The 27653-nt window shown below is 44.1% G+C and overlaps 16 non-coding genes across 16 annotated transcripts; all 16 read right to left on the minus strand.

Annotated features, from left to right (window-relative positions):
- Positions 1-607: 607 nt before the first annotated feature.
- LOC141190574 (U2 spliceosomal RNA) lies at positions 608-798 on the minus strand. Its single transcript, XR_012264597.1, has one exon. It is a non-coding gene; the product is annotated as a U2 spliceosomal RNA (small nuclear RNA).
- A 1122-nt stretch (positions 799-1920) lies between these two features.
- Positions 1921-2111, minus strand: LOC141190575 (U2 spliceosomal RNA). Its single transcript, XR_012264598.1, has one exon. It is a non-coding gene; the product is annotated as a U2 spliceosomal RNA (small nuclear RNA).
- A 1121-nt stretch (positions 2112-3232) lies between these two features.
- LOC141190576 (U2 spliceosomal RNA) lies at positions 3233-3423 on the minus strand. Its single transcript, XR_012264599.1, has one exon. It is a non-coding gene; the product is annotated as a U2 spliceosomal RNA (small nuclear RNA).
- Positions 3424-8291: 4868 nt separating this feature from the next.
- On the minus strand, positions 8292-8482 carry LOC141190577 (U2 spliceosomal RNA). Its single transcript, XR_012264600.1, has one exon. It is a non-coding gene; the product is annotated as a U2 spliceosomal RNA (small nuclear RNA).
- A 1120-nt stretch (positions 8483-9602) lies between these two features.
- On the minus strand, positions 9603-9793 carry LOC141190578 (U2 spliceosomal RNA). The gene has a single exon (XR_012264601.1). It is a non-coding gene; the product is annotated as a U2 spliceosomal RNA (small nuclear RNA).
- A 1118-nt stretch (positions 9794-10911) lies between these two features.
- Positions 10912-11102, minus strand: LOC141190579 (U2 spliceosomal RNA). The gene has a single exon (XR_012264602.1). It is a non-coding gene; the product is annotated as a U2 spliceosomal RNA (small nuclear RNA).
- Positions 11103-12223: 1121 nt separating this feature from the next.
- LOC141190581 (U2 spliceosomal RNA) lies at positions 12224-12414 on the minus strand. Its single transcript, XR_012264604.1, has one exon. It is a non-coding gene; the product is annotated as a U2 spliceosomal RNA (small nuclear RNA).
- Positions 12415-13532: 1118 nt separating this feature from the next.
- LOC141190582 (U2 spliceosomal RNA) lies at positions 13533-13723 on the minus strand. Its single transcript, XR_012264605.1, has one exon. It is a non-coding gene; the product is annotated as a U2 spliceosomal RNA (small nuclear RNA).
- Positions 13724-14842: 1119 nt separating this feature from the next.
- Positions 14843-15033, minus strand: LOC141190583 (U2 spliceosomal RNA). The gene has a single exon (XR_012264606.1). It is a non-coding gene; the product is annotated as a U2 spliceosomal RNA (small nuclear RNA).
- Positions 15034-16153: 1120 nt separating this feature from the next.
- On the minus strand, positions 16154-16344 carry LOC141190584 (U2 spliceosomal RNA). Its single transcript, XR_012264607.1, has one exon. It is a non-coding gene; the product is annotated as a U2 spliceosomal RNA (small nuclear RNA).
- A 1119-nt stretch (positions 16345-17463) lies between these two features.
- LOC141190585 (U2 spliceosomal RNA) lies at positions 17464-17654 on the minus strand. The gene has a single exon (XR_012264608.1). It is a non-coding gene; the product is annotated as a U2 spliceosomal RNA (small nuclear RNA).
- A 1120-nt stretch (positions 17655-18774) lies between these two features.
- LOC141190586 (U2 spliceosomal RNA) lies at positions 18775-18965 on the minus strand. The gene has a single exon (XR_012264609.1). It is a non-coding gene; the product is annotated as a U2 spliceosomal RNA (small nuclear RNA).
- A 1123-nt stretch (positions 18966-20088) lies between these two features.
- Positions 20089-20279, minus strand: LOC141190589 (U2 spliceosomal RNA). The gene has a single exon (XR_012264610.1). It is a non-coding gene; the product is annotated as a U2 spliceosomal RNA (small nuclear RNA).
- Positions 20280-21398: 1119 nt separating this feature from the next.
- LOC141190590 (U2 spliceosomal RNA) lies at positions 21399-21589 on the minus strand. Its single transcript, XR_012264611.1, has one exon. It is a non-coding gene; the product is annotated as a U2 spliceosomal RNA (small nuclear RNA).
- A 1120-nt stretch (positions 21590-22709) lies between these two features.
- Positions 22710-22900, minus strand: LOC141184360 (U2 spliceosomal RNA). The gene has a single exon (XR_012259123.1). It is a non-coding gene; the product is annotated as a U2 spliceosomal RNA (small nuclear RNA).
- Positions 22901-24018: 1118 nt separating this feature from the next.
- Positions 24019-24205, minus strand: LOC141185789 (U2 spliceosomal RNA). The gene has a single exon (XR_012260405.1). It is a non-coding gene; the product is annotated as a U2 spliceosomal RNA (small nuclear RNA).
- Positions 24206-27653: the final 3448 nt, after the last annotated feature.

A 27653-nucleotide genomic window follows, 5' to 3' on the forward strand; every position in this document is an offset into this window, starting at 1 on the left:
CAGTTTAAAAGAATGCCACAGACTAATCAACCAAACTTTTTGGGTTGGTTTCTCTTTTATAGTCTGCAGGCATTAAATGAAAGAAGTCAGTGTTCCAGCAGAGGGAGACAACGTTTCAGAAAAGGCATTGTAGCAAACCAAAAAAGAAATTTTAAGCGCAGCAGAGTAACCAGCTCACATACCTGTTAGCTCAGGTGAATTTAAAAGGCTGCTGTTGATAACAAGGGCATTTGCTAAATAGATGGTGTGTGTGCAACAATATACTGAAAGGTCAATTATATTGTGCAGCTTATCTCACCACCTGTAGTTATTTAGGTGAAAGCTCCAAAATGCTTGCCTAATATGTCTGTTTATCCAAAAGGAAGTATAGAGGGAGAGCTAGATAGATAGCATTGCATTACATTACATTACATGGCAATGCAATGCACAGTTGCTGAAGTTGAACCAAAATGAGCTTGTCATCTGGCTTCTGCAACTTTTAACATGAAAAATCCAATGAGGAGAAGAAAAGCAAAGCCAAAGAGTCCATCCCAAAATCCGACAAACAAGCAAAATGAACAAAAAGCATTGAATTCAATTCTTTCTGATTTTAGAAACTGCATTAAAGAAGGGGTGCACCGGTCCTGGAGATACTGCAATACCAGGTCAATGCGTGGAGTGGACAGAGCAAGCTCTTTTTCCATCTCCCTGTTCTAAAAATCCATTTAATATATGGTCCCCAGATAGGGGACGTATCAGATATTAAACTGATAAGAACAGATACTACACTTGATCTTAGCCAAAAGGCCGAGAAGCGATAACCAGAATTGGTTTCCGACTACGGTGCCACCCAAGGATTCTGAAAAGTCCATTTGTGGAGATGGCCACCTGGACTCCCGTTAAGAAGACATGCTGTCAACCTCTAGATCCCTCACATGCCTGCACTTTTCGGCTTGCTGCTGCTGCAATCCACGCGTTTTAGATCTGCATAACTCCACCTCTTTTAGCACAGTACCCTCAACCCCCGGCTGTTCCCACCCGCCTCAACACCGTTGGAAGGGAGGAGAACCAATTAAGGCGGGGGGGGGGGGTGGAACGAGCAGCTGTCTACCCTTAGCAGGAGGGTTGCTGATTAATTACCTCTCCTGCTGCTGCTGCTGCTGGCTGTCCAGCAGCAGACTGAAGATGGCTGCTGCTGTGCGCAGGTATATAAAGGCTCAGAGCCTATTATGACACGCGCAGCCAGCGTTCCATTGCCACATTCCGTCTACTGCAGGCGGGATACCTGGATGGCTGAATGTCACTGAGAAGCTCACAGAGACCGCCATAAGCAACAGTTTAAAAGAATGCCACAGACTAATCAACCAAACTTTTTGGGTTGGTTTCTCTTTTATAGTCTGCAGGCATTAAATGAAAGAAGTCAGTGTTCCAGCAGAGGGAGACAACGTTTCAGAAAAGGCATTGTAGCAAACCAAAAAAGAAATTTTAAGCGCAGCAGAGTAACCAGCTCACATACCTGTTAGCTCAGGTGAGTTTAAAAGGCTGCTGTTGATAACAAGGGCATTTGCTAAATAGATGGTGTGTGTGCAACAATATACTGAAAGGTCAATTATATTGTGCAGCTTATCTCACCACCTGTAGTTATTTAGGTGAAAGCTCCAAAATGCTTGCCTAATATGTCTGTTTATCCAAAAGGAAGTATAGAGGGAGAGCTAGATAGATAGCATTGCATTACATTACATTACATGGCAATGCAATGCACAGTTGCTGAAGTTGAACCAAAATGAGCTTGTCATCTGGCTTCTGCAACTTTTAACATGAAAAATCCAATGAGGAGAAGAAAAGCAAAGCCAAAGAGTCCATCCCAAAATCCGACAAACAAGCAAAATGAACAAAAAGCATTGAATTCAATTCTTTCTGATTTTAGAAACTGCATTAAAGAAGGGGTGCACCGGTCCTGGAGATACTGCAATACCAGGTCAATGCGTGGAGTGGACAGAGCAAGCTCTTTTTCCATCTCCCTGTTCTAAAAATCCATTTAATATATGGTCCCCAGATAGGGGACGTATCAGATATTAAACTGATAAGAACAGATACTACACTTGATCTTAGCCAAAAGGCCGAGAAGCGATAACCAGAATTGGTTTCCGACTACGGTGCCACCCAAGGATTCTGAAAAGTCCATTTGTGGAGATGGCCACCTGGACTCCCGTTAAGAAGACATGCTGTCAACCTCTAGATCCCTCACATGCCTGCACTTTTCGGCTTGCTGCTGCTGCAATCCACGCGTTTTAGATCTGCATAACTCCACCTCTTTTAGCACAGTACCCTCAACCCCCGGCTGTTCCCACCCGCCTCAACACCGTTGGAAGGGAGGAGAACCAATTAAGGCGGGGGGGGGGGTGGAACGAGCAGCTGTCTACCCTTAGCAGGAGTGTTGCTGATTAATTACCTCTCCTGCTGCTGCTGCTGCTGGCTGTCCAGCAGCAGACTGAAGGTGGCTGCTGCTGTGCGCAGGTATATAAAGGCTCAGAGCCTATTATGACACGCGCAGCCAGCGTTCCATTGCCACATTCCGTCTACTGCAGGCGGTATACCTGGATGGCTGAATGTCACTGAGAAGCTCACAGAGACCGCCATAAGCAACAGTTTAAAAGAATGCCACAGACTAATCAACCAAACTTTTTGGGTTGGTTTCTCTTTTATAGTCTGCAGGCATTAAATGAAAGAAGTCAGTGTTCCAGCAGAGGGAGACAACGTTTCAGAAAAGGCATTGTAGCAAACCAAAAAAGAAATTTTAAGCGCAGCAGAGTAACCAGCTCACATACCTGTTAGCTCAGGTGAGTTTAAAAGGCTGCTGTTGATAACAAGGGCATTTGCTAAATAGATGGTGTGTGTGCAACAATATACTGAAAGGTCAATTATATTGTGCAGCTTATCTCACCACCTGTAGTTATTTAGGTGAAAGCTCCAAAATGCTTGCCTAATATGTCTGTTTATCCAAAAGGAAGTATAGAGGGAGAGCTAGATAGATAGCATTGCATTACATTACATTACATGGCAATGCAATGCACAGTTGCTGAAGTTGAACCAAAATGAGCTTGTCATCTGGCTTCTGCAACTTTTAACATGAAAAATCCAATGAGGAGAAGAAAAGCAAAGCCAAAGAGTCCATCCCAAAATCCGACAAACAAGCAAAATGAACAAAAAGCATTGAATTCAATTCTTTCTGATTTTAGAAACTGCATTAAAGAAGGGGTGCACCGGTCCTGGAGATACTGCAATACCAGGTCAATGCGTGGAGTGGACAGAGCAAGCTCTTTTTCCATCTCCCTGTTCTAAAAATCCATTTAATATATGGTCCCCAGATAGGGGACGTATCAGATATTAAACTGATAAGAACAGATACTACACTTGATCTTAGCCAAAAGGCCGAGAAGCGATAACCAGAATTGGTTTCCGACTACGGTGCCACCCAAGGATTCTGAAAAGTCCATTTGTGGAGATGGCCACCTGGACTCCCGTTAAGAAGACATGCTGTCAACCTCTAGATCCCTCACATGCCTGCACTTTTCGGCTTGCTGCTGCTGCAATCCACGCGTTTTAGATCTGCATAACTCCACCTCTTTTAGCACAGTACCCTCAACCCCCGGCTGTTCCCACCCGCCTCAACACCGTTGGAAGGGAGGAGAACCAATTAAGGCGGGGGGGGGGGTGGAACGAGCAGCTGTCTACCCTTAGCAGGAGGGTTGCTGATTAATTACCTCTCCTGCTGCTGCTGCTGCTGGCTGTCCAGCAGCAGACTGAAGGTGGCTGCTGCTGTGCGCAGGTATATAAAGGCTCAGAGCCTATTATGACACGCGCAGCCAGCGTTCCATTGCCACATTCCGTCTACTGCAGGCGGGATACCTGGATGGCTGAATGTCACTGAGAAGCTCACAGAGACCGCCATAAGCAACAGTTTAAAAGAATGCCACAGACTAATCAACCAAACTTTTTGGGTTGGTTTCTCTTTTATAGTCTGCAGGCATTAAATGAAAGAAGTCAGTGTTCCAGCAGAGGGAGACAACGTTTCAGAAAAGGCATTGTAGCAAACCAAAAAAGAAATTTTAAGCGCAGCAGAGTAACCAGCTCACATACCTGTTAGCTCAGGTGAGTTTAAAAGGCTGCTGTTGATAACAAGGGCATTTGCTAAATAGATGGTGTGTGTGCAACAATATACTGAAAGGTAAATTATATTGTGCAGCTTATCTCACCACCTGTAGTTATTTAGGTGAAAGCTCCAAAATGCTTGCCTAATATGTCTGTTTATCCAAAAGGAAGTATAGAGGGAGAGCTAGATAGATAGCATTGCATTACATTACATTACATGGCAATGCAATTGTCACGGGTGTGTTGCCACGAAGATCGTCACGAGTACACAGCCTGACTTCTCGCAGCTGACTTGTTGGTGCTTTGTGTTTTCTCGGCAGTGAAGGAGTTAATTCTCTCTCTCTGGGCCAGCTGAGGTCCAGCCTCGCCCAGCTGCAATCAATGCTTCGTTAGTGAGACTCCTTTATATTCCTGCAGGTCTGTTTGTGAGGTGTCGGTGAAAGCTTTTCATTCAGACTTACAGAGCGGATCGTGGTGTTTGGAGTTGCTGAGATAAGTGTATTTGGAAGTTTTATTTCCCTTTCCTCGCTTTATCATTTATCTCCTCTCCCGTTGGTGTTCCCTCTGTTGTAGTTGTGTTGAAGTTGTATGCAAGGTGGTTTTGGTTTTTCCCTTGTACTGTCTCGTTCGTCTAAATACTGTGTGTGGGCATATTATTGCTGGTTCCCAATTGTTGTGATCGGGGTCCTTCTCAGGACTAGATTACTGTGGTGCAGGGATCCTCAGGAGGTAGGGGTTACGCTGGCGGCCTGGACCTCTGTACCTTTAACAGTACCTCCAGGATGAGGGATTAGTCAGGGCCCCAGCTTAGGGTCAGCTTAGGCCCCCTACCTCCAGTATTCTGTGACAGTGTGACATTTTCACCGACCCACTTAGTTTTTCTCCAGCTACCATGGATCCAGTAGCCGGTCTAGCTCGGCAGTTGCAGAGGGGGGATGAGTGGAAGACGGCTTTTAACACTCCGGAGGGGCATTATGAGAACCTTGTCATGCCATTCGGTCTGACTAATGCCCCGGCGGTGTTTCAACACTTTGTTAATGATATTTTTCGCCACCTGGTGGGACAGTTTGTTGTCATATATCTGGATGATATCTTAATTTACTCGCCGGATCTGGTGTCTCATCAGGAGCACGTTAGACAGGTGTTACAGATCTTGCGGGATAATAAACTGTATGCCAAGTGGGAAAAGTGTGTGTTCGCCGTACAGGAACTCCAGTTTTTAGGCTTCCTGGTTTCTGCGTCCGGTTTTCGTATGGACCCTGGGAAAGTGCGGGCAGTTCTTGAGTGGGATCGGCCGGAGAATCTTAAGGCACTACAACGTTTCCTGGGGTTTGCTAACTATTACCGGAAGTTCATTCGTAATTTCTCGTCCATGGTTAAGCCTCTCACAGACATGACTAAAAAGGGGACGGATTTTTCTAGGTGGTCTGACAAGGCTTGTCAAGCATTCTCCTCCTTGAAAAAATGTTTTGCCTCGGCACCCATACTCATTCAACCTGATGCGTCTCAGCCATTCTTTGTAGAGGTAGACGCTTCCGAGGTAGGGGTGGGAGCAGTATTGTCACAGGGTTCGTCCCCTGGTAAGTGGCATCCGTGCGCCTTTTTCTCTAAAAAATTGTCGTCCGCTGAGAGGAATTACGATGTCGGCAATAGGGAACTCCTGGCCATTAAGTTAGCTTTTGAGGAGTGGCGCCATTTTTTGGAGGGGGCAGTTCATCCGGTCACCGTCATCACCGATCACAAGAACCTGCTATATCTGGAGTCCGCTAAACGTCTGAATCCCAGACAAGCTAGGTGGTCATTGTTTTTTACCAGGTTTAATTTCGTCGTTACATATCGTCCTGGGTCTAAAAATGTAAAGGCGGATGCCTTATCTCGTAGTTTCCCTGGGGCCGGGAATACAGACGACCCGATTCCTATTCTTCAGGAGGGGGTGGTGGTTTCGGCAGTATGCTCTGAGCTGGAGGAGGAGATATTGGAGGCTCAGGGGGACGCCCCTGTTGGACCTTCGGGGAGACTGTTCGTTCCAGATCAGTTGCGACAAAAGGTGATCGAGGCACACCATAACTCAGTTTTTGCAGGACACCCGGGGAGTAAAGCAACTGTGGATCTCCTCTCGCGTCGGTTTTGGTGGCCTAACTTACATAAAGAGGTGGTAACTTTTGTCGCGTCCTGTGGGGTTTGTGCGCGCTCTAAGACCTCACATACCCGTCCGTCTGGGGCCCTCTTACCTTTGAAGATCCCGGAGCGTCCTTGGACTCATCTGTCTATGGACTTTATTACGGACCTCCCTCCGTCTTCGGGTAAAACGGTCATACTCGTTGTAGTGGACAGGTTCAGCAAGATGGCACATTTTATCGCTCTTCCGGCTCTCCCTAATGCTAAAACTCTTGCGCAGGTGTTCATTGGGGAGATTGTGAGGCTTCACGGGGTACCCTCCGAGGTGGTGTCTGATCGGGGGTCTCAGTTTGTGTCCAAGTTCTGGAAGGCGTTTTGTGCACGGCGGGGGATGCATTTGTCATTCTCGTCGGCTTTTCATCCTCAGACCAATGGTCAGACGGAACGTATGAACCAGAGCTTGGAGACATATCTTCGGTGTTTTGTGTCAGAGAACCAGGAGGACTGGGCTTCTTTCCTACCTCTGGCAGAGTTTGCTCTCAATAATAGGCGAAGCGAGTCCACTGGTAAGTCCCCGTTTTTTGGGGCATATGGTTTTCACCCCCAGTTTTGTACTTTCAGTAGGGGGGGCTCTTCGGGGGTTCCGGAGGAGGAACGATTTTCCTCATCTCTCGCTTCAGTATGGAGAGGGGTGCTGAAGAATCTGAATACTATGGGGAACCGATACAAACGTATGGCTGATAGGAGGAGAGTGTCTGGTCCGGACCTAAGTGTGAACGATCAGGTATGGTTGTCTACCAGGAATATTAAACTTAAGGTTCCCTCCTGGAAACTGGGTCCCAGGTTCATCGGGCCGTACAGAATCAGTTCTGTTATTAATCCGGTGGCATTCCGTCTTGACCTCCCCCCTACGTTTAAAATTCACAACGTGTTTCACAGATCATTGCTTAAGAGGTATGTGGCGCCGGTGGTACCGTCACCTTTACCTCCCCCTCCTGTGGTTGTCAATGGTAACTTGGAGTTCCAGGTATCGAGGGTCATTGATTCACGCTTTAATCGCCGGTCCCTTCAGTACTTGGTTCATTGGAAGGGGTATGGTCCTGAGGAGAGGATGTGGGTTCCTGCGTCGGATATTAACGCAGACCGATTAGTTCGGGCCTTCCACACGACTCACCCGGATAAACCTGGCCCTGAGGGTCCGGAGGCCCCTCGTAGAAGGGGGGGTACTGTCACGGGTGTGTTGCCACGAAGATCGTCACGAGTACACAGCCTGACTTCTCGCAGCTGACTTGTTGGTGCTTTGTGTTTTCTCGGCAGTGAAGGAGTTAATTCTCTCTCTCTGGGCTAGCTGAGGTCCAGCCTCGCCCAGCTGCAATCAATGCTTCGTTAGTGAGACTCCTTTATATTCCTGCAGGTCTGTTTTTGAGGTGTCGGTGAAAGCTTTTCATTCAGACTTACAGAGCGGATCGTGGTGTTTGGAGTTGCTGAGATAAGTGTATTTGGAAGTTTTATTTCCCTTTCCTCGCTTTATCATTTATCTCCTCTCCCGTTGGTGTTCCCTCTGTTGTAGTTGTGTTGAAGTTGTATGCAAGGTGGTTTTGGTTTTTCCCTTGTACTGTCTCGTTCGTCTAAATACTGTGTGTGGGCATATTATTGCTGGTTCCCAATTGTTGTGATCGGGGTCCTTCTCAGGACTAGATTACTGTGGTGCAGGGATCCTCAGGAGGTAGGGGTTACGCTGGCGGCCTGGACCTCTGTACCTTTAACAGTACCTCCAGGATGAGGGATTAGTCAGGGCCCCAGCTTAGGGTCACCTTAGGCCCCCTACCTCCAGTATTCTGTGACAGTGTGACAGCAATGCACAGTTGCTGAAGTTGAACCAAAATGAGCTTGTCATCTGGCTTTTGCAACTTTTAACATGAAAAATCCAATGAGGAGAAGAAAAGCAAAGCCAAAGAGTCCATCCCAAAATCCGACAAACAAGCAAAATGAACAAAAAGCATTGAATTCAATTCTTTCTGATTTTAGAAACTGCATTAAAGAAGGGGTGCACCGGTCCTGGAGATACTGCAATACCAGGTCAATGCGTGGAGTGGACAGAGCAAGCTCTTTTTCCATCTCCCTGTTCTAAAAATCCATTTAATATATGGTCCCCAGATAGGGGACGTATCAGATATTAAACTGATAAGAACAGATACTACACTTGATCTTAGCCAAAAGGCCGAGAAGCGATAACCAGAAATGGTTTCCGACTACGGTGCCACCCAAGGATTCTGAAAAGTCCATTTGTGGAGATGGCCACCTGGACTCCCGTTAAGAAGACATGCTGTCAACCTCTAGATCCCTCACATGCCTGCACTTTTCGGCTTGCTGCTGCTGCAATCCACGCGTTTTAGATCTGCATAACTCCACCTCTTTTAGCACAGTACCCTCAACCCCCGCCTGTTCCCACCCGCCTCAACACCGTTGGAAGGGAGGAGAACCAATTAAGGCGGGGGGGGGGTGGAACGAGCAGCTGTCTACCCTTAGCAGGAGGGTTGCTGATTAATTACCTCTCCTGCTGCTGCTGCTGCTGGCTGTCCAGCAGCAGACTGAAGGTGGCTGCTGCTGTGCGCAGGTATATAAAGGCTCAGAGCCTATTATGACACGCGCAGCCAGCGTTCCATTGCCACATTCCGTCTACTGCAGGCGGGATACCTGGATGGCTGAATGTCACTGAGAAGCTCACAGAGACCACCATAAGCAACAGTTTAAAAGAATGCCACAGACTAATCAACCAAACTTTTTGGGTTGGTTTCTCTTTTATAGTCTGCAGGCATTAAATGAAAGAAGTCAGTGTTCCAGCAGAGGGAGACAACGTTTCAGAAAAAGCATTGTAGCAAACCAAAAAAGAAATTTTAAGCGCAGCAGAGTAACCAGCTCACATACCTGTTAGCTCAGGTGAGTTTAAAAGGCTGCTGTTGATAACAAGGGCATTTGCTAAATAGATGGTGTGTGTGCAACAATATACTGAAAGGTCAATTATATTGTGCAGCTTATCTCACCACCTGTAGTTATTTAGGTGAAAGCTCCAAAATGCTTGCCTAATATGTCTGTTTATCCAAAAGGAAGTATAGAGGGAGAGCTAGATAGATAGCATTGCATTACATTACATTACATGGCAATGCAATGCACAGTTGCTGAAGTTGAACCAAAATGAGCTTGTCATCTGGCTTCTGCAACTTTTAACATGAAAAATCCAATGAGGAGAAGAAAAGCAAAGCCAAAGAGTCCATCCCAAAATCCGACAAACAAGCAAAATGAACAAAAAGCATTGAATTCAATTCTTTCTGATTTTAGAAACTGCATTAAAGAAGGGGTGCACCGGTCCTGGAGATACTGCAATACCAGGTCAATGCGTGGAGTGGACAGAGCAAGCTCTTTTTCCATCTCCCTGTTCTAAAAATCCATTTAATATATGGTCCCCAGATAGGGGACGTATCAGATATTAAACTGATAAGAACAGATACTACACTTGATCTTAGCCAAAAGGCCGAGAAGCGATAACCAGAATTGGTTTCCGACTACGGTGCCACCCAAGGATTCTGAAAAGTCCATTTGTGGAGATGGCCACCTGGACTCCCGTTAAGAAGACATGCTGTCAACCTCTAGATCCCTCACATGCCTGCACTTTTCGGCTTGCTGCTGCTGCAATCCACGCGTTTTAGATCTGCATAACTCCACCTCTTTTAGCACAGTACCCTCAACCCCCGGCTGTTCCCACCCGCCTCAACACCGTTGGAAGGGAGGAGAACCAATTAAGGCGGGGGGGGGTGGAACGAGCAGCTGTCTACCCTTAGCAGGAGGGTTGCTGATTAATTACCTCTCCTGCTGCTGCTGCTGCTGGCTGTCCAGCAGCAGACTGAAGGTGGCTGCTGCTGTGCGCAGGTATATAAAGGCTCAGAGCCTATTATGACACGCGCAGCCAGCGTTCCATTGCCACATTCCGTCTACTGCAGGCGGGATACCTGGATGGCTGAATGTCACTGAGAAGCTCACAGAGACCGCCATAAGCAACAGTTTAAAAGAATGCCACAGACTAATCAACCAAACTTTTTGGGTTGGTTTCTCTTTTATAGTCTGCAGGCATTAAATGAAAGAAGTCAGTGTTCCAGCAGAGGGAGACAACGTTTCAGAAAAGGCATTGTAGCAAACCAAAAAAGAAATTTTAAGCGCAGCAGAGTAACCAGCTCACATACCTGTTAGCTCAGGTGAGTTTAAAAGGCTGCTGTTGATAACAAGGGCATTTGCTAAATAGATGGTGTGTGTGCAACAATATACTGAAAGGTCAATTATATTGTGCAGCTTATCTCACCACCTGTAGTTATTTAGGTGAAAGCTCCAAAATGCTTGCCTAATATGTCTGTTTATCCAAAAGGAAGTATAGAGGGAGAGCTAGATAGATAGCATTGCATTACATTACATTACATGCAATGCAATGCACAGTTGCTGAAGTTGAACCAAAATGAGCTTGTCATCTGGCTTCTGCAACTTTTAACATGAAAAATCCAATGAGGAGAAGAAAAGCAAAGCCAAAGAGTCCATCCCAAAATCCGACAAACAAGCAAAATGAACAAAAAGCATTGAATTCAATTCTTTCTGATTTTAGAAACTGCATTAAAGAAGGGGTGCACCGGTCCTGGAGATACTGCAATACCAGGTCAATGCGTGGAGTGGACAGAGCAAGCTCTTTTTCCATCTCCCTGTTCTAAAAATCCATTTAATATATGGTCCCCAGATAGGGGACGTATCAGATATTAAACTGATAAGAACAGATACTACACTTGATCTTAGCCAAAAGGCCGAGAAGCGATAACCAGAATTGGTTTCCGACTACGGTGCCACCCAAGGATTCTGAAAAGTCCATTTGTGGAGATGGCCACCTGGACTCCCGTTAAGAAGACATGCTGTCAACCTCTAGATCCCTCACATGCCTGCACTTTTCGGCTTGCTGCTGCTGCAATCCACGCGTTTTAGATCTGCATAACTCCACCTCTTTTAGCACAGTACCCTCAACCCCCGGCTGTTCCCACCCGCCTCAACACCGTTGGAAGGGAGGAGAACCAATTAAGGCGGGGGGGGGGGTGGAATGAGCAGCTGTCTACCCTTAGCAGGAGGGTTGCTGATTAATTACCTCTCCTGCTGCTGCTGCTGCTGGCTGTCCAGCAGCAGACTGAAGGTGGCTGCTGCTGTGCGCAGGTATATAAAGGCTCAGAGCCTATTATGACACGCGCAGCCAGCGTTCCATTGCCACATTCCGTCTACTGCAGGCGGGATACCTGGATGGCTGAATGTCACTGAGAAGCTCACAGAGACCGCCATAAGCAACAGTTTAAAAGAATGCCACAGACTAATCAACCAAACTTTTTGGGTTGGTTTCTCTTTTATAGTCTGCAGGCATTAAATGAAAGAAGTCAGTGTTCCAGCAGAGGGAGACAACGTTTCAGAAAAGGCATTGTAGCAAACCAAAAAAGAAATTTTAAGCGCAGCAGAGTAACCAGCTCACATACCTGTTAGCTCAGGTGAGTTTAAAAGGCTGCTGTTGATAACAAGGGCATTTGCTAAATAGATGGTGTGTGTGCAACAATATACTGAAAGGTCAATTATATTGTGCAGCTTATCTCACCACCTGTAGTTATTTAGGTGAAAGCTCCAAAATGCTTGCCTAATATGTCTGTTTATCCAAAAGGAAGTATAGAGGGAGAGCTAGATAGATAGCATTGCATTACATTACATTACATGGCAATGCAATGCACAGTTGCTGAAGTTGAACCAAAATGAGCTTGTCATCTGGCTTCTGCAACTTTTAACATGAAAAATCCAATGAGGAGAAGAAAAGCAAAGCCAAAGAGTCCATCCCAAAATCCGACAAACAAGCAAAATGAACAAAAAGCATTGAATTCAATTCTTTCTGATTTTAGAAACTGCATTAAAGAAGGGGTGCACCGGTCCTGGAGATACTGCAATACCAGGTCAATGCGTGGAGTGGACAGAGCAAGCTCTTTTTCCATCTCCCTGTTCTAAAAATCCATTTAATATATGGTCCCCAGATAGGGGACGTATCAGATATTAAACTGATAAGAACAGATACTACACTTGATCTTAGCCAAAAGGCCGAGAAGCGATAACCAGAATTGGTTTCCGACTACGGTGCCACCCAAGGATTCTGAAAAGTCCATTTGTGGAGATGGCCACCTGGACTCCCGTTAAGAAGACATGCTGTCAACCTCTAGATCCCTCACATGCCTGCACTTTTCGGCTTGATGCTGCTGCAATCCACGCGTTTTAGATCTGCATAACTCCACCTCTTTTAGCACAGTACCCTCAACCCCCGGCTGTTCCCACCCGCCTCAACACCGTTGGAAGGGAGGAGAACCAATTAAGGCGGGGGGGGGGGTGGAACGAGCAGCTGTCTACCCTTAGCAGGAGGGTTGCTGATTAATTACCTCTCCTGCTGCTGCTGCTGGCTGTCCAGCAGCAGACTGAAGGTGGCTGCTGCTGTGCGCAGGTATATAAAGGCTCAGAGCCTATTATGACACGCGCAGCCAGCGTTCCATTGCCACATTCCGTCTACTGCAGGCGGGATACCTGGATGGCTGAATGTCACTGAGAAGCTCACAGAGACCGCCATAAGCAACAGTTTAAAAGAATGCCACAAACTAATCAACCAAACTTTTTGGGTTGGTTTCTCTTTTATAGTCTGCAGGCATTAAATGAAAGAAGTCAGTGTTCCAGCAGAGGGAGACAACGTTTCAGAAAAGGCATTGTAGCAAACCAAAAAAGAAATTTTAAGCGCAGCAGAGTAACCAGCTCACATACCTGTTAGCTCAGGTGAGTTTAAAAGGCTGCTGTTGATAACAAGGGCATTTGCTAAATAGATGGTGTGTGTGCAACAATATACTGAAAGGTCAATTATATTGTGCAGCTTATCTCACCACCTGTAGTTATTTAGGTGAAAGCTCCAAAATGCTTGCCTAATATGTCTGTTTATCCAAAAGGAAGTATAGAGGGAGAGCTAGATAGATAGCATTGCATTACATTACATTACATGGCAATGCAATGCACAGTTGCTGAAGTTGAACCAAAATGAGCTTGTCATCTTGCTTCTGCAACTTTTAACATGAAAAATCCAATGAGGAGAAGAAAAGCAAAGCCAAAGAGTTCATCCCAAAATCCGACAAACAAGCAAAATGAACAAAAAGCATTGAATTCAATTCTTTCTGATTTTAGAAACTGCATTAAAGAAGGGGTGCACCGGTCCTGGAGATACTGCAATACCAGGTCAATGCGTGGAGTGGACAGAGCAAGCTCTTTTTCCATCTCCCTGTTCTAAAAATCCATTTAATATATGGTCCCCAGATAGGGGACGTATCAGATATTAAACTGATAAGAACAGATACTACACTTGATCTTAGCCAAAAGGCCGAGAAGCGATAACCAGAATTGGTTTCCGACTACGGTGCCACCCAAGGATTCTGAAAAGTCCATTTGTGGAGATGGCCACCTGGACTCCCGTTAAGAAGACATGCTGTCAACCTCTAGATCCCTCACATGCCTGCACTTTTCGGCTTGCTGCTGCTGCAATCCACGCGTTTTAGATCTGCATAACTCCACCTCTTTTAGCACAGTACCCTCAACCCCCGGCTGTTCCCACCCGCCTCAACACCGTTGGAAGGGAGGAGAACCAATTAAGGCGGGGGGGGGTGGAACGAGCAGCTGTCTACCCTTAGCAGGAGGGTTGCTGATTAATTACCTCTCCTGCTGCTGCTGCTGCTGGCTGTCCAGCAGCAGACTGAAGGTGGCTGCTGCTGTGCGCAGGTATATAAAGGCTCAGAGCCTATTATGACACGCGCAGCCAGCGTTCCATTGCCACATTCCGTCTACTGCAGGCGGGATACCTGGATGGCTGAATGTCACTGAGAAGCTCACAGAGACCGCCATAAGCAACAGTTTAAAAGAATGCCACAGACTAATCAACCAAACTTTTTGGGTTGGTTTCTCTTTTATAGTCTGCAGGCATTAAATGAAAGAAGTCAGTGTTCCAGCAGAGGGAGACAACGTTTCAGAAAAGGCATTGTAGCAAACCAAAAAAGAAATTTTAAGCGCAGCAGAGTAACCAGCTCACATACCTGTTAGCTCAGGTGAGTTTAAAAGGCTGCTGTTGATAACAAGGGCATTTGCTAAATAGATGGTGTGTGTGCAACAATATACTGAAAGGTCAATTATATTGTGCAGCTTATCTCACCACCTGTAGTTATTTAGGTGAAAGCTCCAAAATGCTTGCCTAATATGTCTGTTTATCCAAAAGGAAGTATAGAGGGAGAGCTAGATAGATAGCATTGCATTACATTACATTACATGGCAATGCAATGCACAGTTGCTGAAGTTGAACCAAAATGAGCTTGTCATCTGGCTTCTGCAACTTTTAACATGAAAAATCCAATGAGGAGAAGAAAAGCAAAGCCAAAGAGTCCATCCCAAAATCCGACAAACAAGCAAAATGAACAAAAAGCATTGAATTCAATTCTTTCTGATTTTAGAAACTGCATTAAAGAAGGGGTGCACCGGTCCTGGAGATACTGCAATACCAGGTCAATGCGTGGAGTGGACAGAGCAAGCTCTTTTTCCATCTCCCTGTTCTAAAAATCCATTTAATATATGGTCCCCAGATAGGGGACGTATCAGATATTAAACTGATAAGAACAGATACTACACTTGATCTTAGCCAAAAGGCCGAGAAGCGATAACCAGAATTGGTTTCCGACTACGGTGCCACCCAAGGATTCTGAAAAGTCCATTTGTGGAGATGGCCACCTGGACTCCCGTTAAGAAGACATGCTGTCAACCTCTAGATCCCTCACATGCCTGCACTTTTCGGCTTGCTGCTGCTGCAATCCACGCGTTTTAGATCTGCATAACTCCACCTCTTTTAGCACAGTACCCTCAACCCCCGGCTGTTCCCACCAGCCTCAACACCGTTGGAAGGGAGGAGAACCAATTAAGGCGGGGGGGGGGTGGAACGAGCAGCTGTCTACCCTTAGCAGGAGGGTTGCTGATTAATTACCTCTCCTGCTGCTGCTGCTGCTGGCTGTCCAGCAGCAGACTGAAGGTGGCTGCTGCTGTGCGCAGGTATATAAAGGCTCAGAGCCTATTATGACACGCGCAGCCAGCGTTCCATTGCCACATTCCGTCTACTGCAGGCGGGATACCTGGATGGCTGAATGTCACTGAGAAGCTCACAGAGACCGCCATAAGCAACAGTTTAAAAGAATGCCACAGACTAATCAACCAAACTTTTTGGGTTGGTTTCTCTTTTATAGTCTGCAGGCATTAAATGAAAGAAGTCAGTGTTCCAGCAGAGGGAGACAACGTTTCAGAAAAGGCATTGTAGCAAACCAAAAAAGAAATTTTAAGCGCAGCAGAGTAACCAGCTCACATACCTGTTAGCTCAGGTGAGTTTAAAAGGCTGCTGTTGATAACAAGGGCATTTGCTAAATAGATGGTGTGTGTGCAACAATATACTGAAAGGTCAATTATATTGTGCAGCTTATCTCACCACCTGTAGTTATTTAGGTGAAAGCTCCAAAATGCTTGCCTAATATGTCTGTTTATCCAAAAGGAAGTATAGAGGGAGAGCTAGATAGATAGCATTGCATTACATTACATTACATGGCAATGCAATGCACAGTTGCTGAAGTTGAACCAAAATGAGCTTGTCATCTGGCTTCTGCAACTTTTAACATGAAAAATCCAATGAGGAGAAGAAAAGCAAAGCCAAAGAGTCCATCCCAAAATCCGACAAACAAGCAAAATGAACAAAAAGCATTGAATTCAATTCTTTCTGATTTTAGAAACTGCATTAAAGAAGGGGTGCACCGGTCCTGGAGATACTGCAATACCAGGTCAATGCGTGGAGTGGACAGAGCAAGCTCTTTTTCCATCTCCCTGTTCTAAAAATCCATTTAATATATGGTCCCCAGATAGGGGACGTATCAGATATTAAACTGATAAGAACAGATACTACACTTGATCTTAGCCAAAAGGCCGAGAAGCGATAACCAGAATTGGTTTCCGACTACGGTGCCACCCAAGGATTCTGAAAAGTCCATTTGTGGAGATGGCCACCTGGACTCCCGTTAAGAAGACATGCTGTCAACCTCTAGATCCCTCACATGCCTGCACTTTTCGGCTTGCTGCTGCTGCAATCCACGCGTTTTAGATCTGCATAACTCCACCTCTTTTAGCACAGTACCCTCAACCCCCGGCTGTTCCCACCCGCCTCAACACCGTTGGAAGGGAGGAGAACCAATTAAGGCGGGGGGGGGTGGAACGAGCAGCTGTCTACCCTTAGCAGGAGGGTTGCTGATTAATTACCTCTCCTGCTGCTGCTGCTGCTGGCTGTCCAGCAGCAGACTGAAGGTGGCTGCTGCTGTGCGCAGGTATATAAAGGCTCAGAGCCTATTATGACACGCGCAGCCAGCGTTCCATTGCCACATTCCGTCTACTGCAGGCGGGATACCTGGATGGCTGAATGTCACTGAGAAGCTCACAGAGACCGCCATAAGCAACAGTTTAAAAGAATGCCACAGACTAATCAACCAAACTTTTTGGGTTGGTTTCTCTTTTATAGTCTGCAGGCATTAAATGAAAGAAGTCAGTGTTCCAGCAGAGGGAGACAACGTTTCAGAAAAGGCATTGTAGCAAACCAAAAAAGAAATTTTAAGCGCAGCAGAGTAACCAGCTCACATACCTGTTAGCTCAGGTGAGTTTAAAAGGCTGCTGTTGATAACAAGGGCATTTGCTAAATAGATGGTGTGTGTGCAACAATATACTGAAAGGTCAATTATATTGTGCAGCTTATCTCACCACCTGTAGTTATTTAGGTGAAAGCTCCAAAATGCTTGCCTAATATGTCTGTTTATCCAAAAGGAAGTATAGAGGGAGAGCTAGATAGATAGCATTGCATTACATTACATTACATGGCAATGCAATGCACAGTTGCTGAAGTTGAACCAAAATGAGCTTGTCATCTGGCTTCTGCAACTTTTAACATGAAAAATCCAATGAGGAGAAGAAAAGCAAAGCCAAAGAGTCCATCCCAAAATCCGACAAACAAGCAAAATGAACAAAAAGCATTGAATTCAATTCTTTCTGATTTTAGAAACTGCATTAAAGAAGGGGTGCACCGGTCCTGGAGATACTGCAATACCAGGTCAATGCGTGGAGTGGACAGAGCAAGCTCTTTTTCCATCTCCCTGTTCTAAAAATCCATTTAATATATGGTCCCCAGATAGGGGACGTATCAGATATTAAACTGATAAGAACAGATACTACACTTGATCTTAGCCAAAAGGCCGAGAAGCGATAACCAGAATTGGTTTCCGACTACGGTGCCACCCAAGGATTCTGAAAAGTCCATTTGTGGAGATGGCCACCTGGACTCCCGTTAAGAAGACATGCTGTCAACCTCTAGATCCCTCACATGCCTGCACTTTTCGGCTTGCTGCTGCTGCAATCCACGCGTTTTAGATCTGCATAACTCCACCTCTTTTAGCACAGTACCCTCAACCCCCGGCTGTTCCCACCCGCCTCAACACCGTTGGAAGGGAGGAGAACCAATTAAGGCGGGGGGGGGGTGGAACGAGCAGCTGTCTACCCTTAGCAGGAGGGTTGCTGATTAATTACCTCTCCTGCTGCTGCTGCTGCTGGCTGTCCAGCAGCAGACTGAAGGTGGCTGCTGCTGTGCGCAGGTATATAAAGGCTCAGAGCCTATTATGACACGCGCAGCCAGCGTTCCATTGCCACATTCCGTCTACTGCAGGCGGGATACCTGGATGGCTGAATGTCACTGAGAAGCTCACAGAGACCGCCATAAGCAACAGTTTAAAAGAATGCCACAGACTAATCAACCAAACTTTTTGGGTTGGTTTCTCTTTTATAGTCTGCAGGCATTAAATGAAAGAAGTCAGTGTTCCAGCAGAGGGAGACAACGTTTCAGAAAAGGCATTGTAGCAAACCAAAAAAGAAATTTTAAGCGCAGCAGAGTAACCAGCTCACATACCTGTTAGCTCAGGTGAGTTTAAAAGGCTGCTGTTGATAACAAGGGCATTTGCTAAATAGATGGTGTGTGTGCAACAATATACTGAAAGGTCAATTATATTGTGCAGCTTATCTCACCACCTGTAGTTATTTAGGTGAAAGCTCCAAAATGCTTGCCTAATATGTCTGTTTATCCAAAAGGAAGTATAGAGGGAGAGCTAGATAGATAGCATTGCATTACATTACATTACATGGCAATGCAATGCACAGTTGCTGAAGTTGAACCAAAATGAGCTTGTCATCTGGCTTCTGCAACTTTTAACATGAAAAATCCAATCAGGAGAAGAAAAGCAAAGCCAAAGAGTCCATCCCAAAATCCGACAAACAAGCAAAATGAACAAAAAGCATTGAATTCAATTCTTTCTGATTTTAGAAACTGCATTAAAGAAGGGGTGCACCGGTCCTGGAGATACTGCAATACCAGGTCAATGCGTGGAGTGGACAGAGCAAGCTCTTTTTCCATCTCCCTGTTCTAAAAATCCATTTAATATATGGTCCCCAGATAGGGGACGTATCAGATATTAAACTGATAAGAACAGATACTACACTTGATCTTAGCCAAAAGGCCGAGAAGCGATAACCAGAATTGGTTTCCGACTACGGTGCCACCCAAGGATTCTGAAAAGTCCATTTGTGGAGATGGCCACCTGGACTCCCGTTAAGAAGAAATGCTGTCAACCTCTAGATCCCTCACATGCCTGCACTTTTCGGCTTGCTGCTGCTGCAATCCACGCGTTTTAGATCTGCATAACTCCACCTCTTTTAGCACAGTACCCTCAACCCCCGGCTGTTCCCACCCGCCTCAACACCGTTGGAAGGGAGGAGAACCAATTAAGGCGGGGGGGGGGGGGTGGAACGAGCAGCTGTCTACCCTTAGCAGGAGGGTTGCTGATTAATTACCTCTCCTGCTGCTGCTGCTGCTGGCTGTCCAGCAGCAGACTGAAGGTGGCTGCTGCTGTGCGCAGGTATATAAAGGCTCAGAGCCTATTATGACACGCGCAGCCAGCGTTCCATTGCCACATTCCGTCTACTGCAGGCGGGATACCTGGATGGCTGAATGTGACTGAGAAGCTCACAGAGACCGCCATAAGCAACAGTTTAAAAGAATGCCACAGACTAATCAACCAAACTTTTTGGGTTGGTTTCTCTTTTATAGTCTGCAGGCATTAAATGAAAGAAGTCAGTGTTCCAGCAGAGGGAGACAACGTTTCAGAAAAGGCATTGTAGCAAACCAAAAAAGAAATTTTAAGCGCAGCAGAGTAACCAGCTCACATACCTGTTAGCTCAGGTGAGTTTAAAAGGCTGCTGTTGATAACAAGGGCATTTGCTAAATAGATGGTGTGTGTGCAACAATATACTGAAAGGTCAATTATATTGTGCAGCTTATCTCACCACCTGTAGTTATTTAGGTGAAAGCTCCAAAATGCTTGCCTAATATGTCTGTTTATCCAAAAGGAAGTATAGAGGGAGAGCTAGATAGATAGCATTGCATTACATTACATTACATGGCAATGCAATGCACAGTTGCTGAAGTTGAACCAAAATGAGCTTGTCATCTGGCTTCTGCAACTTTTAACATGAAAAATCCAATGAGGAGAAGAAAAGCAAAGCCAAAGAGTCCATCCCAAAATCCGACAAACAAGCAAAATGAACAAAAAGCATTGAATTCAATTCTTTCTGATTTTAGAAACTGCATTAAAGAAGGGGTGCACCGGTCCTGGAGATACTGCAATACCAGGTCAATGCGTGGAGTGGACAGAGCAAGCTCTTTTTCCATCTCCCTGTTCTAAAAATCCATTTAATATATGGTCCCCAGATAGGGGACGTATCAGATATTAAACTGATAAGAACAGATACTACACTTGATCTTAGCCAAAAGGCCGAGAAGCGATAACCAGAATTGGTTTCCGACTACGGTGCCACCCAAGGATTCTGAAAAGTCCATTTGTGGAGATGGCCACCTGGACTCCCGTTAAGAAGACATGCTGTCAACCTCTAGATCCCTCACATGCCTGCACTTTTCGGCTTGCTGCTGCTGCAATCCACGCGTTTTAGATCTGCATAACTCCACCTCTTTTAGCACAGTACCCTCAACCCCCGGCTGTTCCCACCCGCCTCAACACCGTTGGAAGGGAGGAGAACCAATTAAGGCGGGGGGGGGTGGAACGAGCAGCTGTCTACCCTTAGCAGGAGGGTTGCTGATTAATTACCTCTCCTGCTGCTGCTGCTGCTGGCTGTCCAGCAGCAGACTGAAGGTGGCTGCTGCTGTGCGCAGGTATATAAAGGCTCAGAGCCTATTATGACACGCGCAGCCAGCGTTCCATTGCCACATTCCGTCTACTGCAGGCGGGATACCTGGATGGCTGAATGTCACTGAGAAGCTCACAGAGACCGCCATAAGCAACAGTTTAAAAGAATGCCACAGACTAATCAACCAAACTTTTTGGGTTGGTTTCTCTTTTATAGTCTGCAGGCATTAAATGAAAGAAGTCAGTGTTCCAGCAGAGGGAGACAACGTTTCAGAAAAGGCATTGTAGCAAACCAAAAAAGAAATTTTAAGCGCAGCAGAGTAACCAGCTCACATACCTGTTAGCTCAGGTGAGTTTAAAAGGCTGCTGTTGATAACAAGGGCATTTGCTAAATAGATGGTGTGTGCGCAACAATATACTGAAAGGTCAATTATATTGTGCAGCTTATCTCACCACCTGTAGTTATTTAGGTGAAAGCTCCAAAATGCTTGCCTAATATGTCTGTTTATCCAAAAGGAAGTATAGAGGGAGAGCTAGATAGATAGCATTGCATTACATTACATTACATGGCAATGCAATGCACAGTTGCTGAAGTTGAACCAAAATGAGCTTGTCATCTGGCTTCTGCAACTTTTAACATGAAAAATCCAATGAGGAGAAGAAAAGCAAAGCCAAAGAGTCCATCCCAAAATCCGACAAACAAGCAAAATGAACAAAAAGCATTGAATTCAATTCTTTCTGATTTTAGAAACTGCATTAAAGAAGGGGTGCACCGGTCCTGGAGATACTGCAATACCAGGTCAATGCGTGGAGTGGACAGAGCAAGCTCTTTTTCCATCTCCCTGTTCTAAAAATCCATTTAATATATGGTCCCCAGATAGGGGACGTATCAGATATTAAACTGATAAGAACAGATACTACACTTGATCTTAGCCAAAAGGCCGAGAAGCGATAACCAGAATTGGTTTCCGACTACGGTGCCACCCAAGGATTCTGAAAAGTCCATTTGTGGAGATGGCCACCTGGACTCCCGTTAAGAAGACATGCTGTCAACCTCTAGATCCCTCACATGCCTGCACTTTTCGGCTTGCTGCTGCTGCAATCCACGCGTTTTAGATCTGCATAACTCCACCTCTTTTAGCACAGTACCCTCAACCCCCGGCTGTTCCCACCCGCCTCAACACCGTTGGAAGGGAGGAGAACCAATTAAGGCGGGGGGGGGGTGGAACGAGCAGCTGTCTACCCTTAGCAGGAGGGTTGCTGATTAATTACCTCTCCTGCTGCTGCTGCTGCTGGCTGTCCAGCAGCAGACTGAAGGTGGCTGCTGCTGTGCGCAGGTATATAAAGGCTCAGAGCCTATTATGACACGCGCAGCCAGCGTTCCATTGCCACATTCCGTCTACTGCAGGCGGGATACCTGGATGGCTGAATGTCACTGAGAAGCTCACAGAGACCGCCATAAGCAACAGTTTAAAAGAATGCCACAGACTAATCAACCAAACTTTTTGGGTTGGTTTCTCTTTTATAGTCTGCAGGCATTAAATGAAAGAAGTCAGTGTTCCAGCAGAGGGAGACAACGTTTCAGAAAAGGCATTGTAGCAAACCAAAAAAGAAATTTTAAGCGCAGCAGAGTAACCAGCTCACATACCTGTTAGCTCAGGTGAGTTTAAAAGGCTGCTGTTGATAACAAGGGCATTTGCTAAATAGATGGTGTGTGTGCAACAATATACTGAAAGGTCAATTATATTGTGCAGCTTATCTCACCACCTGTAGTTATTTAGGTGAAAGCTCCAAAATGCTTGCCTAATATGTCTGTTTATCCAAAAGGAAGTATAGAGGGACAGCTAGATAGATAGCATTGCATTACATTACATTACATGGCAATGCAATGCACAGTTGCTGAAGTTGAACCAAAATGAGCTTGTCATCTGTCTTCTGCAACTTTTAACATGAAAAATCCAATGAGGAGAAGGAAAGCAAAGCCAAAGAGTCCATCCCAAAATCCGACAAACAAGCAAAATGAACAAAAAGCATTGAATTCAATTCTTTCTGATTTTAGAAACTGCATTAAAGAAGGGGTGCACCGGTCCTGGAGATACTGCAATACCAGGTCAATACGTGGAGTGGACAGAGCAAGCTCTTTTTCCATCTCCCTGTTCTAAAAATCCATTTAATATATGGTCCCCAGATAGGGGACGTATCAGATATTAAACTGATAAGAACAGATACTACACTTGATCTTAGCCAAAAGGCCGAGAAGCGATAACCAGAATTGGTTTCCGACTACGGTGCCACCCAAGGATTCTGAAAAGTCCATTTGTGGAGATGGCCACCTGGACTCCCGTTAAGAAGACATGCTGTCAACCTCTAGATCCCTCACATGCCTGCACTTTTCGGCTTGCTGCTGCTGCAATCCACGCGTTTTAGATCTGCATAACTCCACCTCTTTTAGCACAGTACCCTCAACCCCCGGCTGTTCCCACCCGCCTCAACACCGTTGGAAGGGAGGAGAACCAATTAAGGCGGGGGGGGTGGAACGAGCAGCTGTCTACCCTTAGCAGGAGAGTTGCTGATTAATTACCTCTCCTGCTGCTGCTGCTGCTGGCTGTCCAGCAGCAGACTGAAGGTGGCTGCTGCTGTGCGCAGGTATATAAAGGCTCAGAGCCTATTATGACACGCGCAGCCAGCGTTCCATTGCCACATTCCGTCTACTGCAGGCGGGATACCTGGATGGCTGAATGTCACTGAGAAGCTCACAGAGACCGCCATAAGCAACAGTTTAAAAGAATGCCACAGACTAATCAACCAAACTTTTTGGGTTGGTTTCTCTTTTATAGTCTGCAGGCATTAAATGAAAGAAGTCAGTGTTCCAGCAGAGGGAGACAACGTTTCAGAAAAGGCATTGTAGCAAACCAAAAAAGAAATTTTAAGCGCAGCAGAGTAACCAGCTCACATACCTGTTAGCTCAGGTGAGTTTAAAAGGCTGCTGTTGATAACAAGGGCATTTGCTAAATAGATGGTGTGTGTGCAACAATATACTGAAAGGTCAATTATATTGTGCAGCTTATCTCACCACCTGTAGTTATTTAGGTGAAAGCTCCAAAATGCTTGCCTAATATGTCTGTTTATCCAAAAGGAAGTATAGAGGGAGAGCTAGATAGATAGCATTGCATTACATTACATTACATGGCAATGCAATGCACAGTTGCTGAAGTTGAACCAAAATGAGCTTGTCATCTGGCTTCTGCAACTTTTAACATGAAAAATCCAATGAGGAGAAGAAAAGCAAAGCCAAAGAGTCCATCCCAAAATCCGACAAACAAGCAAAATGAACAAAAAGCATTGAATTCAATTCTTTCTGATTTTAGAAACTGCATTAAAGAAGGGGTGCACCGGTCCTGGAGATACTGCAATACCAGGTCAATGCGTGGAGTGGACAGAGCAAGCTCTTTTTCCATCTCCCTGTTCTAAAAATCCATTTAATATATGGTCCCCAGATAGGGGACGTATCAGATATTAAACTGATAAGAACAGATTTTTTTTAATTTGGCTATCCCCTGCAGAGGGATAAAACCGTTTATTAAAACTTTAACAAATTACAAGCATAATTACACAAATACCAAACGTTAAAAGACAAATGAAATTTACAAAACAAAAAAATACAAAGATTTTAAATAATTAGGTTCCATTGGTCAACAAGCCATTTTTTGGAAATATGTACATTCTTCTTTTTGTCAATTAAATAATAAGTATACATTTCACATAAACATAAACTTAAAACATCATTCACTGATAAAACATCTTGTTTAAAAATAGCAATGTTGCGCGCTTTCCAGAGAGATGACTTGGCGCAGTTCACTGTCTTCCAAGCCATTGTGTACTGGTCCATTGTGGGGCATTCCATAAGTCCGTATAGCACAGTTTTATATGTAAAGTCCTTGAGGTCTGCCACCCTTTCCAGTAGGGGGAGCAGTCTTCTCCAGAAATCCTTTGCAAAATTACATGTCCATAATAGATGTTCCACCGTTTCCTCATCTTGGCATCCGGCTCTTGGGCAGATGGCAGACCTCACAAATCCTCTTCTGTATTGGAATGCCCGGCAAGGAAGACAGCGGTGCATGCAACTCCAAGCCAGATCTCTCTGTTCATTAAAAAGATAAAAAACGTTAATCATTTTCCAGATAGACATAGATTTGTCATCATCATATCTGTCAACATTACATATTTCCTCACTTTTACGTATTTCTTTAATTAGTTTCTTACTATTTCTTAATTCCTCTATTTTCTTAGTCCCTAAATTAAAATCGGACACTATTTTCCTTAAAATCTCATAATGCGTCGACAAATTAAAAGCATGGGGCACAGATATATTAATTTCATACCATCCAAACTTTCTCATAAAAAATCCTGTATTAAAACGCATAAAAAAGGACCAATAGTGATTCTTAAAAAGGGCATTAAAACAGTAAACGAACAGATGGATTAAAAGAAACCTATTAAAATCTGGAAAATCTTTACCACCTTTTACTTTTGATTTCATCACGATTTCTCTTTTCAGCTTTTCCATTTTTGAGTTCCAAAAGAAGGTAAAACAGGTTTTGGTTATCTTTTTTAAAACATTAACAGGCGGGGGGAAAACCATGCTAAGATACAATAAAAGAGGTAAAATCACCATCTTTAAAACCAATACTTTACCCTCCATTGTAAGTCTCTTCATGTTCCACATACATACTTTCGTATTTACTTTCTGTGTAACTGTTTCCCAACTATTATAACCATCATTATTTTCAGTGAATGATATACCTAAAATGGAAATGGATTCGGAGACATTAATTGGTACATCACGTAAAATCATCCCCCCAACACTTAAAATGTTACACTTATTAAAATTGATTTTAAAACCAGAAGCTAGACAAAAGGATTGCACTTGATGGAGAGTGGCCGTAAGTGATGGTGCATCTGTACACAAGACCGCCACGTCATCCATGTAGCCTACAACCTTGGCCTCCAAACCACCGCTTCCAGGCAGAGGGACACCGCATATCTGTTTATTTTGGCGTATTGCACATAACATTGGTTCCAGTGCACAGATAAACAGTAGGGGGGACAGAGGGCATCCCTGTTTCACCCCTGACCGTAAAAATACCTCTTGTGTCTTAAAACCATTCACTAAAATCTTACTTGTACAATCCTTGTAAAATGCTTTAAGCAATAGTAAAAACCCTTCTGGTATGCCCATTTTCTCTAAAACTTTAAAAAGATAAAAGTGTGAGACACGGTCAAATGCTTTTTCAAAATCAATAGATAAAATCGCCATTTTCCCCTTTCTGTCTTTCACATCCTCAATACAGTCTTTCACTAAATTCAGATTGTCCCATATACTGCGCCCCGGCACCCCACACACTTGATTAGAATGAATAACTTTGCTGATGACTTCTTTTAGACGATTTGCACAAATTTTAGCCATTATTTTATAGTCACAATTTAAAAGTGTTATTGGTCTCCAGTTTTCTAATTTTGATTTATCGCCTTTTTTGTATAGGAGGGAGACTTCACCTTTCTTCCAGGAATTTAATAAAACCTTATTATTAAAAACCTCAGTAAACAAATAAAACAAATCATCTTTTAAAATATCATAAAAACATACATAAAATTCTATTGGGATGCCATCAGGACCAGGGACCTTTCCAGTTTTAAAACTTTTAATAGTTTTTAACATTTCTTGTTCCGTTAAAACTTGGGATAAAAACTCTTGGGATGCGGGATCTAAAACAGCTGTTAGTCCTTGCAGCGAATCATCCATTAATTTATTATCTATATTTTTTCCATTAAAAAGATTAGAAAAAAAAACCTCAACTTTACCCAGCATATTTTTTATATTATTCTCACCATCTATATGGTCAATTATCACTTTTTCTTTTTTATTTTTCCTAAAAAAATATCTGGAACACTTTTCATTTTCTTCTATATGTTGTACTCTAGAACGAAAAATTATCTCTTTTCCTTTTTGTTCTAGCCATTTTGAAATCTCTTCTTTTAAGTTTGAAATATCAAGTTGTACATCTATCCCATTGTCTCTGAGCTTAAATAATGTTTGTAGGCGGGTATTTAAAATTCTATATTCTTCATATTTTTCTTTGGCTCTACATATACTCTTTTTAATAAAAAAGTCTTTTATTTTTACTTTCATTCTATCCCACCATACACTCATAGTCTCATTTGTTTTTTTCCCTTTTCTACATTTCCTATAAAACTCAATAAAATCTGATAAAATCTGCGGGTCGGTTAAAAGGGATACGTTCATTTTCCAGCTTTTCTTACCACATTTTTTGTTGTCATTTACTTTTATGGTAAAGGATAAAAGTTTATGGTCTGAAAATATATTAGTTAAAACTTCACATTTGGCAGGTATTGTTTTATCTGAACCAAAAATAAAATCAATCCTAGAGCTACAATTAGCATTGCTCCAAGTGAAACCGGCGTCCTCTGTGCTGTCACTATGACACTCTTTATATATGTCTATCAATTTAGCATCTTTGACTATATCATGTAGCATACCTGAGGTTTTATCGTAGTTCCTGCTTACAGAGCTGGAGCGCCGGTTTTCACCTTTTAAAACACAATTAAAATCCCCTGCTAAGATAAAAGGTTCAGAGTTATTAATAAATAATGGTAAAAGATCAAGCATTTCGGCTCTTTCATTTTTCTCTGGGGATCCATAAAAATTTAAAAACTGCCATCTAATACCATCAATAAAAGCTTTCACTAATAAAATACGACCTGGTAAAATTTCCTGAATAAAATCAATTAAAACGTTCCCTTTAAAAAGTATGGCTACACCCGCTGATCCTGCAGCATTCGATCCGGACCAGACAGATGGCCCACACTTCCACTCATCTTTATATTTTTGATATGACATTTCATGTGGGATATTACATTCTTGCAGAAAAAATACAGATGCAGTAAAACACGTAAAAAAATTAAAAAGAGCAGTTCTTCTCGTGTTAGATTTTATGC

This window comes from Phyllobates terribilis, unplaced genomic scaffold (genome assembly GCF_046119375.1).
Source record: "Phyllobates terribilis strain yellow unplaced genomic scaffold, ASM4611937v1 Scaffold_40__1_contigs__length_11209783, whole genome shotgun sequence".
NCBI lineage: Eukaryota > Metazoa > Chordata > Amphibia > Anura > Dendrobatidae > Phyllobates > Phyllobates terribilis.